General features: G+C 45.0%; 1 protein-coding gene across 4 annotated transcripts in view; it reads right to left on the bottom strand.

Annotated features, from left to right (window-relative positions):
• The window catches only part of UBAP2 (ubiquitin associated protein 2), a 137,251-nt gene extending 128,614 nt beyond the window's left edge, over window positions 1-8,637 (bottom strand). For 3 of the 4 annotated variants that reach the window (XM_047754486.1, XM_047754487.1, XM_047754488.1), the window contains exon 1: window positions 8,515-8,636. The gene's annotated coding sequence lies outside the window, so the exon portion shown is untranslated. Of the gene's footprint in view, window positions 1-8,514 lie in introns of all 4 variants that reach the window. The other variant, XM_047754489.1, reaches the window with a different exon arrangement.
• Between the last annotated feature and the right edge of the window lie 7,735 nt (window positions 8,638-16,372).

Raw genomic sequence — 16,372 nt, 5'->3', positions numbered from 1 at the left:
AACAACAACAACAAAAGACACACACACAAAAAAAAATCCAACTACAGGAGTTCCCGATTAATGAAACCAATTAGTATCCATGAGGAAGCGGGTTTGATCCCTGGCCTCAGTGGGTTAAGGATCCAGCATTGCCGTGAGCTGTGGTATAGGTCGCAGATGCAGCTCGGATCTGATGCTGCTATAGCCGTGGTGTAGGCTGGCAGCTCTAGCTCTGATTCGACCCCAAGCCTGAGAACCTCCATATGCTGCAGGTGTGGCCCCAGAAAGACAAAAAAAATCCAACCATAGCAACTTGGATTGCTGCCCGGAGGAGGAGAGTTTGATCCCTGGTCCAGCGCGGTAGATTAAAAGGACCCAGTGTTGCTAAAGCTGTGGCTGGGAGTCAATCCCTGGCCTGGGAACTTCCATATGCTGCAGGTGCAGCCATTTAAAAAAAATTTTTGGAAGAAACTGAACAGAAAAAAACCAAAACTGCGAAAAGAACAGGAAAACAATAAAGATCAAGCAAGTATAGGACTGGAATAGCAGAAATATATCCAAGATATCCATAATTACCATAAATGTGAATGGTCTCCATGCTCCAGTTAAAAGAGAAGTTGGCAGGTTGTATTAACAAAACAAAATCCAGCTGTGTGGTGTTCATAAAAAATGTATCTAAAACATCCCACTGGACTTGCAGTACCAAATGAAATACCAAAATGTTAGCCAGGATGTGGAATTCTTACCCATCCAGCTTGAGAATTAAATTCCAGTGTATGCATGAATTAAACTCTTCCCTAGGCATCTAGACTAGTAGTTATGTAACATCCTCAAGAGAAGTGAAAAAACAGTTGCTCAACTTTCTGTGTTCTGTGGTTCAAATGAGGAGCCTAATTAAGAACAACTGTACCACACTATGGAAAAAAGTTTGGGATTACCTAGTAAAGTTACACATAGCCCACTCACAACCCAAAAATTCCACTCTCAGCTATATATAGCCTTAGGAAATTCGTTGTGGTTTTTTTTGCGGGGTTTTTTTGTGTATCTTTTTAGGGCCGTACCCAAGGCACATGGAGATTCCCAGGCTAGAATGTGAGCTATAGCTGCTGGCCTACACCACAGCCACAGCAACATGGGATCCGAGCCGCACCTGCAACCTATACCACAGCTCCCGGCCAACGTCACATCCTTAACCCACTGAGGGAGGCCAGGGATCGCATCCTCATGGATACTAGTCATTCTTTAATCACTGAGCCATGAGGGGAACTCCCTAGTTTGTTTTGAGGAGGGGTACAAATGTTCACAAGGAGGCAAGTATAACTTGTAATTAAAACAAACTGAGGAGTTCCCCTCCTGGCTCAACAGTTAATGAATCTGACTAGCATCCATGAGGATGCAGATTCAATCCCTGGTCTCGCTCAGTGGGTTAAGGATCCAACACTGCCATGAGCTGTAGCGTAGATTGCAGATGCGGCTTGGATCCCACGTTGCTGTGGCTGTGGTGTAAGCCGGCAGCTACAGCTCCTATTGGATCCCTAGCTTGGGAACCTCCATACGCCACAGGTGCAGCCTTTAAAAAAAAAAAAAAAAAAACTGGAAATAAGACAAACATCCATCACTATAGAGTAAGACAAGGCGCATCCTCACAATGGAATGCCATACTACTAAAAATGATCAAGAGGTGTAACAATCAACATGGATGAATCTAAAACATGTAAAAGAAGTATCAGGAAAATCACACAACCCCATTCAAATCAAGACTGAAATTGGCAATATTTAAATATATATTATTTACGGATATACAGGGAGTAAAAATTATTCTAAAAAATAATAGGCCCAAAATACAGGTAACGGTCACCTCTGGTGTGGAAAGTAACATAATGTCTTTTCTATCAAAGGAAATCTTGGTTACTCCACTTTGCTCTGGTTTCGGCTGAAACACCCCCAGCAACCCCCTTCCTCTTTACCTCTTTTCCCAGTAACAATTTGTTTCAATTAGCCAACAGGGAAGAATGTGCACCCTGACCTGACGAATGGGAAGGGGACAGGTAAATCACGTTCATTAGGGATAAATAGGGGAGGGTCCTTTGTTCCGTGCGCACGCTTTTTGGAGTACCCGCACCCTTCTGCAGAAGTAAAGAGCCTTGTCAAGATTTCTCCTTGTCCACCTGTCTCATTTTCCAACACTGACGACCCAAGCCAGAGTTATCTTTTTTTTTTTTTGTCTTTTTCTTTGTTGTTGTTGTTGTTGTTGTTTGTCATTTCTTGGGCCGCTCCCGCGGCATATGGAGGTTCCCAGGCTAGGGGTTGAATCGGAGCTGTAGCCACCGGCCTACGCCAGAGCCACAGCAACGTGGGATCCGAGCTGTGTCTGCGACCCACACCACAGCTCACGGCAACGCCGGATCGTTAACCCACTGAGCAAGGCCAGGGACTGAACCTGCAACCTCATGGTTCCTAGTCGGATTCGTTAACCACTGCGCCACGACGGGAACTCCGAGTTATCTTAATTTCCAGCACTGGGAAAGAGGAAAAAGTAATGCCTTGGGAGATGTAATTCACAAATGGGTTTTAGGTAGTATTAATGTTCCATTTCTTGGTTGGTCATTTTATTCTTTTTTTTTTTAATTTGTCATTTTATTCTTGTTTTTGAAAACTCTACATGTGTTTTTCTACCAACTATACCTCCTTTGGTGTGTATTCTGCTATCTTTCAATAAAAAACCAGTAAGTATGCAAATACTACAGCTGCCAGCCTACGACACAGGCACAGCAACTTGGGACTCCAGCCATGTCTGCAACCCATGCTGCGGCCTATGGCAATGCTGGATCTTTCACCCACTGAGCGAGGTCAGGGATCAAACCCAAATCGTCATGGATACTAGGATTGTTTTTGCTGCGCCACAGTGGTAACTCCTAAAACGTACTTTCTTACGTAAAATAGTGCCAGCCAGCCTGACCCAAAAGCCAACCTTAAAACGGAAATTTGCAAATTAGCTTGGGGGGGGGGGGAGAACTGGTTTGGTCTAGAAGTCAACTTAAAGTTAGGCCTGTCAATTAATCCTAAAGGCAGGTTAGTTTGTTTTTTTTCCCCTATACCCTAATTCAGTTAAATGTGTGGGTTTTTTTAAGCCCACATATTCTCTTGTTCATAATCTGATGATGACTAACATTATCAAATGAAAAATCTCACCCTTCAAAGAGCACACATTCCAGGTGGGGAGACAAACACAATACAGGTAGCATTACACACCTTCCCCAGGCCCATCAGATTGCAAAGATATTTCAGGTTTGCATCTGCTGGCTTGGGAACCAGTACATTACAGTGGCAAACAAAGTCAGAGGGAATTTAACCTCCTCAGTTAAGTGTTGAGAGAGGTTTTTTTTTGTCTTTTTCTTTTTAGGGCCGCACCTGCAGCATATGGAGGTTCCCAGGCTAGGGGCTAAATCAGAGCTGGCACTGCAGGGCTACACCACAGCCACACTGAATCCAAGCCGTATCTGCGACCTACACCACAGCTCATGGGAACACCAGATCCTTAACCCACTGAACCAGGCCAGGGATCGGACCCACATCCTCATGGATACTAGCTGTACTCTTAACACACTGAGCCACAACTGGAACTCAAAGAGAGGATTTGTTTGGCCAAGCCCATAGCATGACACAATGCCAGATCCTTAACCCACTGTGCCACTAAGGGAACTCCAAATGTATTTGGTATGGGAGTGAAGGGACAGAAGAAGGCAAGGGGTGGGAGGGAAATAAGAGAAAAAGAAAAATAAGAGGAAAACAGAAAGGAGTAGAAAGGAAGAAGGCAGAGAGGAAGACAGACACTATTAGCAAGAAGCAACTCTGAGCGTCCAAAAATCTTCACAGGTATATTTAGGACTGATTTGATGAGAATATTGAGACATGAAAAAATAAACAGTAAAGCACTAATGAAGTACTACTGAGCTGTGTATGTATAGCATAACTTTAAATAAGTTCCTATGTGACATCTTACTTAAAAATGTTAGTTACACAATAGCTACAGCAACAGATCTAAATCCAAATGAAATTCTCTCCTCTACAAACCTTTGAAAAATTTTTAAATTTTAGACCTAATCAATCAAATGTATGTTCTAGGAGTTTTTTGTTTGTTTGTTTCGGTCTTTTTAAGGTGGCACCTGTGGCATATGGAGGTTCCCAGGCTAGGGGTCCAATGGGAGCTGCAGATACTGGCCTACACCACAGCCACAGCAATGTGATATCAAAGCCACATCTGTGATCTACACCTCAGCTCACAGCAATACTGGATCCTTAACCCACTGAGCAGGGCCAGGAACCAGTGTCCTCACAGAGCCTAGTCAGATTCAATTCCACTGAACCACGATGAGAACTCCTTTTTTTTTTTTTTAAAGGGCCTCATCTGCAGCATAAATTCCCAGGCTAGGGGTTGGCACTGGAGCTGAGGCTGCTGGCCTACACCACAACCACAGAAGCACTAGATCTGAGTTGCATCTGCAACACATACCAAAACTTGCAGCAACACTGGATCATTAACCCACTGAGCAAGGCCAGCAATGGGACTCGCATCCTCAGGAACACTAGTTGGGTTCTTAACCCACTGAGACATAATGGGAACTCCCTAGGAGTTCTCTTATGGTGCAGTGGGTTAAGGATCTGGAGTTGTCACTGCAGGGGCTTGAGTCACTGCTGGGTCGATGCCGTGCTACAGTTCAATCCCTGGCCTGGGAACTTTAACATGCCACAGCTGTGGCCCCCCCCAAAAAAAAATTTTTTTTAAATATATGTTCTATGAGAGTTCCAAACAAAGAAAAACAAGCAACACATTCCTAACAATCTTTAAAAGTAGAACACTGCCTAGTCTTAAAAGAAACATTTACTACTTAGTCCAACCACATTTCAATAAATTAATCCCAAACAATTAATGGGGTTTCAATTTATGATTTTTTTTTTTTTTCAGGGCCACACCCGTGGCATAGGGAGGTTCCCAGGCTAGGGGTCCAATCAGAGCTACAGCTGCTGGCCTATACCACAGCCACAGCAAAGCCAGATCTAAGCCGCATCTCCATCCTACCCCACAGCTCACAGCAATACCGGATCCTTTACCCACTGAGCGAGGCGAGGAATCAAACCCACAACCTCATGGTTCCTAGTTGGATTCGTTTCCACTGTGCCACAACAGGAACTCCAATGGCGTTTCAATTTAAATGAGCTCTTAACTCCTGTATGACAACAAGTTATCTGAGAATTGAAACTCACTGTAGTATACATGCTACATCAGCCAGAAACTCACAAACCTGTTCTTCAAAACCTGGGCCAAGAAATTTCAAAACTAATTTACCTTCTTTAAAACGTACAAAACATGCAGCCTTTGAGAGAAACACTAACAAGAAAACTAAAAAAAAAAGGAGTTCCTGTTGTGGCTAAGTGGTAAAAACCCAACTAGCATCCATGAGTATGTGGGTTCAATCCTTGTTCCTGCTCAGGGTGTTAAGGAACTGGTAGTGCTGTGAGCTGCGGTATAGGTCATAGACGCTGCGTGGATCTGGCATTGCTGTGACTGTGGTGTAGGCCAGCATCTGCAGCTCCAATTTGACCCCTAGCCTAGAAACTTCCATATGCCACAGATGGGGCCCTAAAAAGACCAAAAAAAAGTGGAAATTTCAGCATACACAGTTTGCATTATAACTGTCAAAAAAAACCTAGCAAATTTAGTTCTTGGACTTAAGATAAACAGGATTCCATTCCTAAATACTTATTTGATAGCTGGATCAAAAATAACTCAAAACCTACCATGGGTTTATAAGGTGATATTCCCTATATCCTTCTTGGCCTTACTTTGGTTACATCTCCACTCTCCACTTGGGGAAAGAGAAAACAGATACTTCTAAGATCTATTAGAAACCCACCATCTCACCAGTCAACACCACCGATGCCATACTACTCAGCTTTTAAAGGACACTCCATACACTCAAAGTTAACAATTGAGAACTGACCTATGGGCTGCCTCATAAGGAGAAATTTTTTAAATTTTGGTTAAAAGCAAATGAACCTAACAATCTGAATTCATGCAGATCGCTTCTTTTGAGCACACGCTAATCCTTTGTAAGACACACACACACACCCCAAAAAAAATCTTATAAATTTTTTTTGCTTTTTTTAGGACCACACCTGTGGCATATGAAGTTCCCCAACTAGGAGTCCAAAGAGAGCTGCAGCTGACAGCTTATGCCATAGTCACAGCAATGCGGGATCTGAGCCGAAGTCTGCAACCTACACCACAACTCACAGCAATGCCTGATCCTTAACCCACTGATCGAGGCCAGGGATCAAAACTGCATCCTCATGGGTACTAAGATTCTTAACCCGCTGAGCCACAACAAGAATTCCCAAAATCTTTACAGTAAGTCATTAAAAAAAAAAAAAAAAAAAAGGGCTGGGGAATTAACACTTCAATAATGGCTTCACTTCAGACTGCTTCAAACCTTCAAAACAGGTGTAAACTTTCTTTACATAGTTTATGCTTAAGTGAGTAGAGACAGCAACCAGTTCCCAGCAAAAAACAAGGGAGTCCTGAAATAAACCCATTCTCCTCCATGTTTCCCTACCATTTCTCCCTACACAGTACAAGTCACTCTGGCTAATACCAAGAGACACTCCTGGTGAGCACTGCACAGGCTACACCAGTTACCAGGAAAGGGAAGCAGAGGTGTTATTGTTGTTCCAGCCTGGTTCTAAAGGCAGCTCCATGTGACTACTGCAGGTCCAGCCCACATTTAAAGAGAGAGGCAGAGTAAACCAGAGCAGCAGGAAACAGGCAGGAGGGGCAATTACCACAACCCTTTCCCATGGCCTCATTCCCATGCCACCACTTCCAGTCATATTTCAATGATAACAAAAACCTCCTTTCTCTGAATCATATTCTGAATTATTGAAGGTCAGAAGCAATAAGGAAGCAAACAGACAAAAATCAGAGCTGTGGGAAACAAGTGGGCCAGGGTGCCGGGCCGGAGACATTGGGGTGGGGGGTGACTACTCAACATATATGTGAACTAGCCTTAAGGATGAAAAATCAGGAAGAACACACTGGAAGCAAGCCCAAGAGTAGTGTGCCGGAAACTAATCACTTCTGCCCTATGGTAAGACAAGGCTTCAGAGCAATGGGAGGATAGCCCTAACTTAGGGGCTCTACAGGCAGGTTAGAGATGCGGGTGCACTGGAAGACCATAACATCTCCAGAGAGTGGAATTTATCCCTTCCTGAGACAGACACTACCCCAAGAGAGTCACCCAATCCCCTCTGTAGGGGAGCTTAAGTATTAATATTCACCTTCCTTCCACTTCCTTTAGACAAACTGACACTAAAAATTAAGAATGCACAATTTCTGGTGAAAAGCGAGGATTACACTACTGACATACCCCTTGGTTTTAAAAGTACTATCATAATCGAAGCGAAAATATAAAATTACATTCACCCAAAAAATGAATTGTATGCCCTTTATCAGATAAAAGATGATCCCTGGACACCTTATGGAGACCTTCAAAACTCTCAATTGTTCAGACGCACAAGAGCTGAAGAAAGTAAGCCTAAATACTGGTAGAGACATCTTGGATACAAGTAGAAACAATATCCAACAGAGGTGGAAGTAAACTACCGGATTATGTCAAACAGGAAATAACAGGAATGATGACGGAATCACGCAATCACCTCCCAGAGAGAACAAGGATGAGACCAGAGTGGTGAGAACAGTGGTGGCACGTGAGGTGCGAGGACAACTAATTAGACTGAAAACCCTGGGGGAAAAGTGGGAAAGCCAAGTGAAAAGTGATTCAGCGGCAAAGAAAACTGAGATGCAATGCACCAATGTAAGAGTAACATTTTGAATAGTATTCTAAGAGTGCTTTAGTTTACAAAGCTCTTGCAAACCTACACTAAAGAACAACTGTGATATGGCCAGACTACAGGAACTGGGAACGTGGAGGAAAACTGAGTCCTAAGTGTCTGACACCAAAACCTTCCCGAATGAAGAGAAGTGGAACTGCACTAGCCTCTGGGTAGCCGGGAAAGGCGAGAGAGCGCAGAAGTAAGGCTCTGAAATATCTAGTCCCAGGACTAGCGACAGGCATGAAAACGGAAAAGTGGTCGGTCGGCGACAGCGTGGCGCGGGAGCTCGAGCGGACAGGCAAGGGAGGGACAACGGTGGGAGAGAAAACCACACCCTCCAGGGCAGAAACCCGACGGGGGGAGGGGAAGGCGCCCCCTGGGGCTGGGTGGGGCCGGGACGACAAGCGTTGGGGTAGGCAGGAAGGAGCCCCGGACAACCCGCGGGAGAGAGGAAGGACTGCACCAGGCCTGGGCAAACTGAGGACGCGTGAAACCAGCGAGGGACGCTCGGCCCGCTTTCACGGGTGGGCGCTGGGGCACTATGAAGAAGATTGGCGAAAAGAAGAACAGAAGCCAGGACTACCGGGCGCAAGCTGCAGAGCTCAGGGACCTGGACCGGGGAAGGGGAGAGAAGGTGCCAATTACCGCTGCTGCTCTCGCTGGACTCGGGACCCGCTGCTGCCGCTGCCGCTGCCGCCGCCGCCGCTCGTTACCTGCCAATGTGCCTCTTACAAAGCGGCGGCGGCGGCAGAGGCTGCCCGGCCCGTCACGTGACCTCTGCGTCATGGGCGAAGGAGGAGCCACTACAAGTCGCTCGCCCGCGGCTCGTCATCAACCCGCCCACAGAGCGCGCCGCTCTTACTAACCAACCCCCCGTCATGCCCTCCAGACTGGGCCAGCAGGGTTGAGGCAGGGGGAGGCACGCAGATGAAGCCAACAAGGGCGAGTTTACGCAGTTTCTCGTACTCGGAGTTGTTAGGGACGTGCTACCTCCCGTCTCCAGGAAGCCCACAAGTGCAGCTCGTTGTCGCGCTGTGATGACCTCACAAGGCACCACAGGTCGCTGCCTTGCGGCCGCCTTCCTCTCATCACGTGAAGTGGTCCAACCACTCAAGAAGACCCTAGCCTGCCAAGCGTTGCGCCAGGGCACTACGACTCTCAACTTGCTGCACAGCAAAGCCATCTACCACCACATCCTTTCCCTCGTGGCTTCATAGATGGTGCGGCTGTAACTTCGGACCGAGGGAAGGCATCTGAGACTAATGCTAGTGAGCGGCCCCTGCTAGGCAGCTGAGCATGATTCCTGCTGGGAGATATAGTCGCCGCGGGAGGTGGGGTTCGGCTACCACCTTCCCGGGCCGGCGCTCCGCCCCGCCCCCCTGCGCGGGAAAACACCAACGGCTCGCGGAGATAGCCGTTGCACCCAGCTGGCTTCCCAGGGAACCTCCACGGGAGTGGGAAGGCCCCAAGGCTTACGTCCTACGAAACGTGGGCTCAAATTCTGCAGTCCCAAGCCCCTTATGCGTGAAAAGACTAACATTTCTAGAAAGCCTACTCGTCAGCCGTTTATACAACCAGTTTTATTAAGTCGTAAAGTCAACCCTTTGAGGCTGGGATTGTCCCGGTTTTAAGCAAAGAGAAAGGATCAGGGAGGGTCAGTTGTTAACTGGCTGAGGAGACCCAAACCAGATTATCTGTCTCCTAATAATAACCTGCCTCTCAAAATGACCTCACCTGTTAAGCATAAAGAAGGAGCTAATGGTTTATAATTGTAGCGTATTTTAGAGTATGTTCTCAATTACTGGACGGTTGACCCTCAAAGGCAGTATCTAAGGACTTTGGAATCCAGCAGGCCTTACCTCGATTTGAGCTTTCCTTTGTGATAACACTGCTTCACCAGGTTGTGAAATAAGATTATGTAAATCTTAATACCAGATTGGCACAGAATAAGCCCTTATTAAATATTAGCGGTTATTTTCACACCCTGCATGTATCCTTGGGCACCATAGGTCCAAGTAAAGATGAAAAGGGAATTAGTACATACTGATCTTTGTATGGGGCACTCTACGAGTTACTAACTTGCCAGGTACTAATAGACTTGTAGGTTAAAGTACTTGATGCAAAACACTTGAATCCTTAATAGCCTGCTCAGTTCAAGGGAAAACTTTGTTTTTCATCTGAATTGATCAAAGAATGCTCAGGCTGTGCCTTTAACAAATAGAACTTATTATCATGACCATTCATGTGTAGATGTATCTTATCTCTCTTTTTACAGTGAGCTAGCATTGTATATAGTCAGTTTAGTCTTCCTTGTTTTTGTATTTCTGCTGTATAGAAATGTGTGGGAGAGGAGTTCCCATCTTGGCACAGCAGAAACGAATCTGACTGGGAACCACGACGTTTCGGGTTCAATCTCCGGCCTCATTCAGTGGGCTAAGAATCCAGCATTGCCATGAGCTGTGGTGTAGGTCAAGGATGCGGTTCGGATCTGGTGTTGCTGTGGCTGTGGCTACGGCTACAGGTCCAATTAGACCCCTAGCCTCAGAACCTCCATATGCCGTGGGTGTAGCCCTAAAAAGAAAGACCAAAAAAAGAAAAAAAGAAATGTGTGGGAGAGTCAAAGATAAAAAACACTCTTTGAGAGGCACAGACATAATGGAAAGAGCACAAGAAAACACTTCCGAAAGGATCTATACGAACCTGCTAACAGCTGTTTCTGAGAAGTGGGAAAGAGGGTTTGTGATTGAGGGCGCAGTGAAAAGAAACTATAATCTATAAGTTAACTATCTGCGTGGAGGAGTTCCCATCGTGGCACAGGGTAAACAATCCAACTAGGAACCATAAGGTTGCAGGCTCTATTTCTGGCCTCACTTAGTGGGTTAAGGATCTGGCGTTGCCATGAGCTGTGGTGTAGGTCGCAGATGGGGCTCAGATCTGGCATTGCTGTGGCTGCGGCGTAGGCTGGCAGCTGTAGCTCTGATTGGACGCCTAGCCTGGAAACCTCCATATGCTGCAGGTGCTGCCCTAAAAAGAAAAAAAAATAATAAAAATTCTACGTGGAGAAAGTACTGGTGTTTAAGACTATGGTGTTGGTTTATACAAGCTATGTTACCTCTCCAGGCCTCAATTTCCTCTTATATTTTAAAACGTCTGTCTTTCTATGCCAAGCATATTGCCCTGGGCAGTTTCACCAAATTATCATTTATCAAGGAACATGTCCTACCTAAGACCTGGAATGGGGGGAAGGGCATAAGAGTCCTAAAACCTCACTCACTATAGTTATTACCACCTGGATGCAATAGAACTATCCTTCCCAAATCTCTCCTAAGGGGTATCACTGCCACCCTTTTCTACCCAGCCTGACTGACATTAACTCCAAAACAAATTTCACATCCTGTAACTGCAAAGAACATCACCATCCTTTTCACCAGTTTTTGTTTGCTTAACTGCTCTTGGCTGGACTGAAGTGAAAGCATTAATGAGATGGAAAATTCTCAGAAGCCTGGGACTTTTTGTTTGTCTGTTTTGTGTTTGTTTGTTTTGCTTTTTAGGGCTGATCCTGCAGCATATGGAAGTTCCCAGGCTAGGCATTGAATTGGAGCTGTAGCTGCCAGCCTGCACCACAGCCATAGCAACACCAGATCTGAGCCGCATCTGCCACATACACCACAGCTCACGGCAACATGGGATCCTTAACCCCCTGAAAGGGGTCAGGATCAAACCCGCATCCTCATGGATGCTAGTCGGGTTTGATACCACTGAGCCATGATGGGAACTCATGGCTGGTGTTTAAGACCATGTGTTGGTTTGTACAAGCTATGTTACCTCTCCAGGCCTCAATTTCCTGGGTTTTTTAAGTCTGTACATTAGGTAGGTGAATGAAATGAGTTATTCTTAGAAGACCCATCTCAGAAAAAAATCAGTAACAGGTGGCTGATATTTAGGAAGGTAGATTCAAGGTGTATAAACTCCAAAGAATTTTCACAATCTAGATTAAGCTAATCACACTTCAAATCTACTCATTTACTGTAAAATAAATGATCACAATTAAATGCATTATACCCCGCAGGAAGAATGTGATAACTGAAAGGGAATGGTCTCTATAGAATCATTTAAAAAGGGGAAGAAAACTGAACCTTAAGCAAAAATGTACACCATGCAGGGAAAACGGTGACCTGATCAGCAGATGGAATATTTTGGTCCCTTTGGCAGATCTACAAATTTGGCACAGAGATGCACGCTCCCTGCCTATTACTTATAAAGATACCCCAAAATTCCCATGTCACCAACAACCTTATGATTAAAATTTGGATTTTCCTCCAGAAATGTGACTGTATTATTGACTAGAGTGAAACCACACAACTCAGGTGAGATTGGAATACAGCCAAAACTTATACCGGGACTTGAACCCACTATCTTTTAGTTGAAATCGCACACCTGGTCTCAGGATTTAATGAAGCTCAGGTTCTTTATGTCTTGTTGCAGAAGCAATTCAATGAGAGACTAAGTGATAGGTAAGAAGTAAATTTATTGAGCGATACACACTCCACAGACACAGTGTGGGCTATCTCAGAAGCAAGAAGATACACATTTCATAGACAGAATGCAGCCTATCTCAAAAGGCTTGAGAACTGGCCTGGGAATATGGGGTGGTTAGGTTTTATGCGCTGGTAATTTCATAGGCTAATGAGTGGGAGGATTATTACAACTATTCTGGGTAATGGGAGGGGATTTCCAGGAGGGCCACCATCTGCTTTTTGCCTTGGAATTATCTTGGCTCCTGTGGTCGTGTCATTTAGCATGCTAATGTATTACAATTAGCATATAATGAGGCTCAAAGTCCACTGGAAGTTGACTCTTCTGCCATCTTTTGTTGTTGTTTTTTAGAGTCTCACCCTCAGCATATGAAAATTCCCAGGCTAGGGGAGGAATCAGAGCTGCAGCTGCTGGCCTACGCCACAGCCAACACCAGATGCAAGCCTCTTCTTCAACCTACACCACATCTCACAGCAACACCTGATCCTTAACCAACTGAGCAAGGCCACGGATCGGACCTATGTCCTCACAGATACTAGTTGGGCCCTTTACTGCTGAGCCACAAAGGGAACTCCCTTTTCGGGCATGTTAGTTAGACATAGTTACTTGGGATTTCTTTTCTTCTTTTTCTGGCCACTCAGCAGCATATGGAGTTCCCAGGCCAGGAATCAGATCCAAGCTGTAACTGCTGGATCTACCTACCACGCAGCTGCAGTCACACCAGATTCTTTAGCCCACTGCGCTGGGCCAGGGGATTGAACATGTATCCTAGCACTGCAAATATGCCTCCGACACCATTGCACCACAGTGGTAACTCTGAACCTATTTGGTTTTAACCATATTTTTAACCAATTTATGGTTAAAACCAAGGTTGTGCTCTGCCCACTTCAATCCTGTCTCAAGAGGACCATGTGTTCCTTTGCTTGGCTGAAAAATAGTAGAGTGACCATGACAATTTGGAATTACTATCAGTTTCTGAGATATATTTATGCCCAGAGTCAGCTGAGCTGGTATATATTGATTGGTTCTCTGTTCACTTTTAGGAATTGTTAGTATGCTTTGTCCACTTATCTACAGAAATATCAGTGTTGTCAATTTGTATGAACTTTTTTTTTTTTTTTCCATTTTCTTGGGCTGCTCCTGAGGCATATGGAGGTTCCCAGGCTAGGGGTCCAATTGGAGCTGTAGCCACAGGCCTACACCACAGCCACAGCAACTGGGGATCCAAACCACATCTGCAATCTACACCACAGCTCAAGGCAATGCCGGATCCTTAACTCACTGAGCAAGGCCGGGGATCGAACCCGCAACCCCATGGTTCCTAGTCTGATTCATTAACCACTGAGCCATGATGGAAACTCCCTGTATGAACTTTTTTTATGGTAAAAATATACCTTCGGAGTTCCCATGGGGGCTCAGCGGTAATGAACCCAACTAGTATCCATGAGGAAGAGGGTTCAATCCCTGACCTCACTCAGTGGGTTAAGGATCAGGCATTGCTGTGAGCTGTGCTGTAGGTCCCAGATGCAGCTCCGATCCGCTGTTGCTGTGCTGTGGTGTAGGCAGGCAGCTGCAGTTCCAATTCAATCCCTGGCCTGGGGACTTCCATATGCCACAGATGCGCCCTAAAAAAAAAACCAAAGAAAATAAAATTATACATTCAAAAATGTGTTTACCCTCCCCTTCAATCTAGATTGAATTTTTTCTTTTCTTTTTTTTTTTTCATTTTTGGTCTTCCAACAGCATATGGAATTCTCAGGCCAGGGATCAGATCTGAACCACAGTTGCAACCTAAGCCTCAGCTGCAGCAACATCCGGATCCTTAACCCACTTTGCCACGCTCTTCTCCATACGGGCTGCACCAATTTACATCCCCACCAAAAATGTAGGGTTCACAATTTTTTAAATTGAAAGTCATAGCGATAATATGCATTTTGTTTACCAATTTAATAAAGAGTAAAAATAATCATATTACCCAATGCTAACCATTGTTTCATAAAAGAGACACTCTCTTATTTGGCTAATAGGAATATAAATTAGCATAAACTCTTTGGAAAGCAAAAAGTCATAATATGTTAAAACTCCATCATCCAAGCAATTCTGGTACTCTACCCCAAGGAAATAATTTTAAACATGGAAAAATTATTATTATTATTATTATTTCTTGTCTTTTTGCCATTTCTAGGGCCACTTCTGCGGAATATGGAGATTTCCAGGCTAGCGGTTGAATCGGAGATATAGCCGCCGGCCTAAGCCAGAGCCACAGCAACTCAGGATCCGAGCCGCCTCTGCAACCTACACCACAGCTCACAGCAACGCCAAATCCTTAACCCTCTGAGCAAGGCCAGGGATCGAACCCACAACCTCATGTTCCTGGTCAGATTTGTTAACCACTGAGCCACAACGGGAACTCCTAAACATGGAAAAATTATTATGCAGAAATAAACATTTCTCACAGCTTGCTTGCTTTTTTTTTTTTTTGTCTTTTTATGGCCGCACCTGCGGCATATGGAAGTTCCCGGTTTAGGAGTTGGGTCGGATTGGAGCTGTAGCCGCCAACCTACACCAAGGCCACAGCAACATGGGATCTGTGCCACATCTGCGACCTACTGTACCTTTGACCTACACCACAGCTCACAGCAATGCTGGATCCTTAACCCACTGAGCAAGGCCCAGGATCAAACCTGTGTTCTAATGGATCCTAGTCTGAGTCATTTCTGCTGAGCCATGACGGAAACTCCCTCTCACAGCTTATTTCTAACAGCAAAAAAAATTGGAAGCATCTTACATGTCTGACTGTAGAGGAGTAGTTAAGTAAATTATGGCATTCTTACTAGATCCCACACTTCACAGCCTTTATAAATAACATTTACAAAGAACATGCCAGGACGTGAGAAAATGCTTGCTATATACTGCTAGGTATAACAAGCAAAGACCGGAGTTCTCTTCTGGTACAGTGGGTTGAGGATCCAGCATTGTTGCTGCAGCAGCTCAGGTTGCTCCTGTGTTGCAAGTTTGATCCCTCGCTTGGGCACTTCCGAATGCTGTGGGTGGGGCCAAAAAACAAAAAACAAAAAAGACAAAACCAAATCTGCTGAGTGGACACTACACATAAAAAAAGGTTGTAAAAATACATCAAAAGAATATTAATATGGGGGAGTTCCTGCTGTGGCACAGTGGGTTAAGAATCCAACTAGATGGAGTTCCCGTCATGGCACAGCAGCAATGAATCCAACTAGGAACCATAAGGTTTTGGGTTCAATATCTGGCCTCACTCAGTGGGTTGAGGATCCAGCATTGCTGTGAACTGTGGTGTAGGTCACAGTCGGCTCCGATCTGGCATTGATGTGGCTGTGGCGTAGGCCAGCAGCTGTAGCTCAGATTATATACCCTTAGCCTGGGAACTTCCATATGCCACGGGTGTGGACCTAAAAAGACAAAAAAAAAAAAAAAGAGTCTAACTATAGCGACTCAGGTCACTGCCAAGTTTCAGGTTCCATCCCTGGCCCAGCACAGTGAGTTAAGGATCCTGTGTTGTCACAGATGTGGCATAGGTGGAAACTGCAGCTCTGATTCAATTCCTGGCCTGAGAGCTTCCATATGCTGCAGGTATTGCTACACATACACAATATTAATATGGGCTATGTTTAGATAATGAGATTATAGGTAACATTTTCTTATTTTCACTTCTGTGTTTTCAAATTGCCTTTAATACTCAAGTCTTTTATGAATTAAAAAATGTTTAACCAGGAGTTTCCATTGTGGTGCAGTGGAAACGAATCTGACTAGTAGGTTCAATTCCTGACCTTGCTCAGTGGGTTAAGTATCCCTCACTGCTGTGGCAGCTACAGCTCCAATTTGACTCCTAGCCTGGGAACCTCCACATGCCGAGGGTGTGGCCCTAAAAAGCAAAAAAAAAGTTTAACCAAAGAGATATTGAAAGCTACATGCATTAAGAGAGGAATCT

The sequence above is a fragment of the Phacochoerus africanus genome, chromosome 12 (assembly GCF_016906955.1).
Source record: "Phacochoerus africanus isolate WHEZ1 chromosome 12, ROS_Pafr_v1, whole genome shotgun sequence".
Classification (NCBI taxonomy): Eukaryota; Metazoa; Chordata; class Mammalia; order Artiodactyla; family Suidae; genus Phacochoerus; species Phacochoerus africanus.
This window is presented reverse-complemented; position numbering and strand designations above follow the sequence as displayed.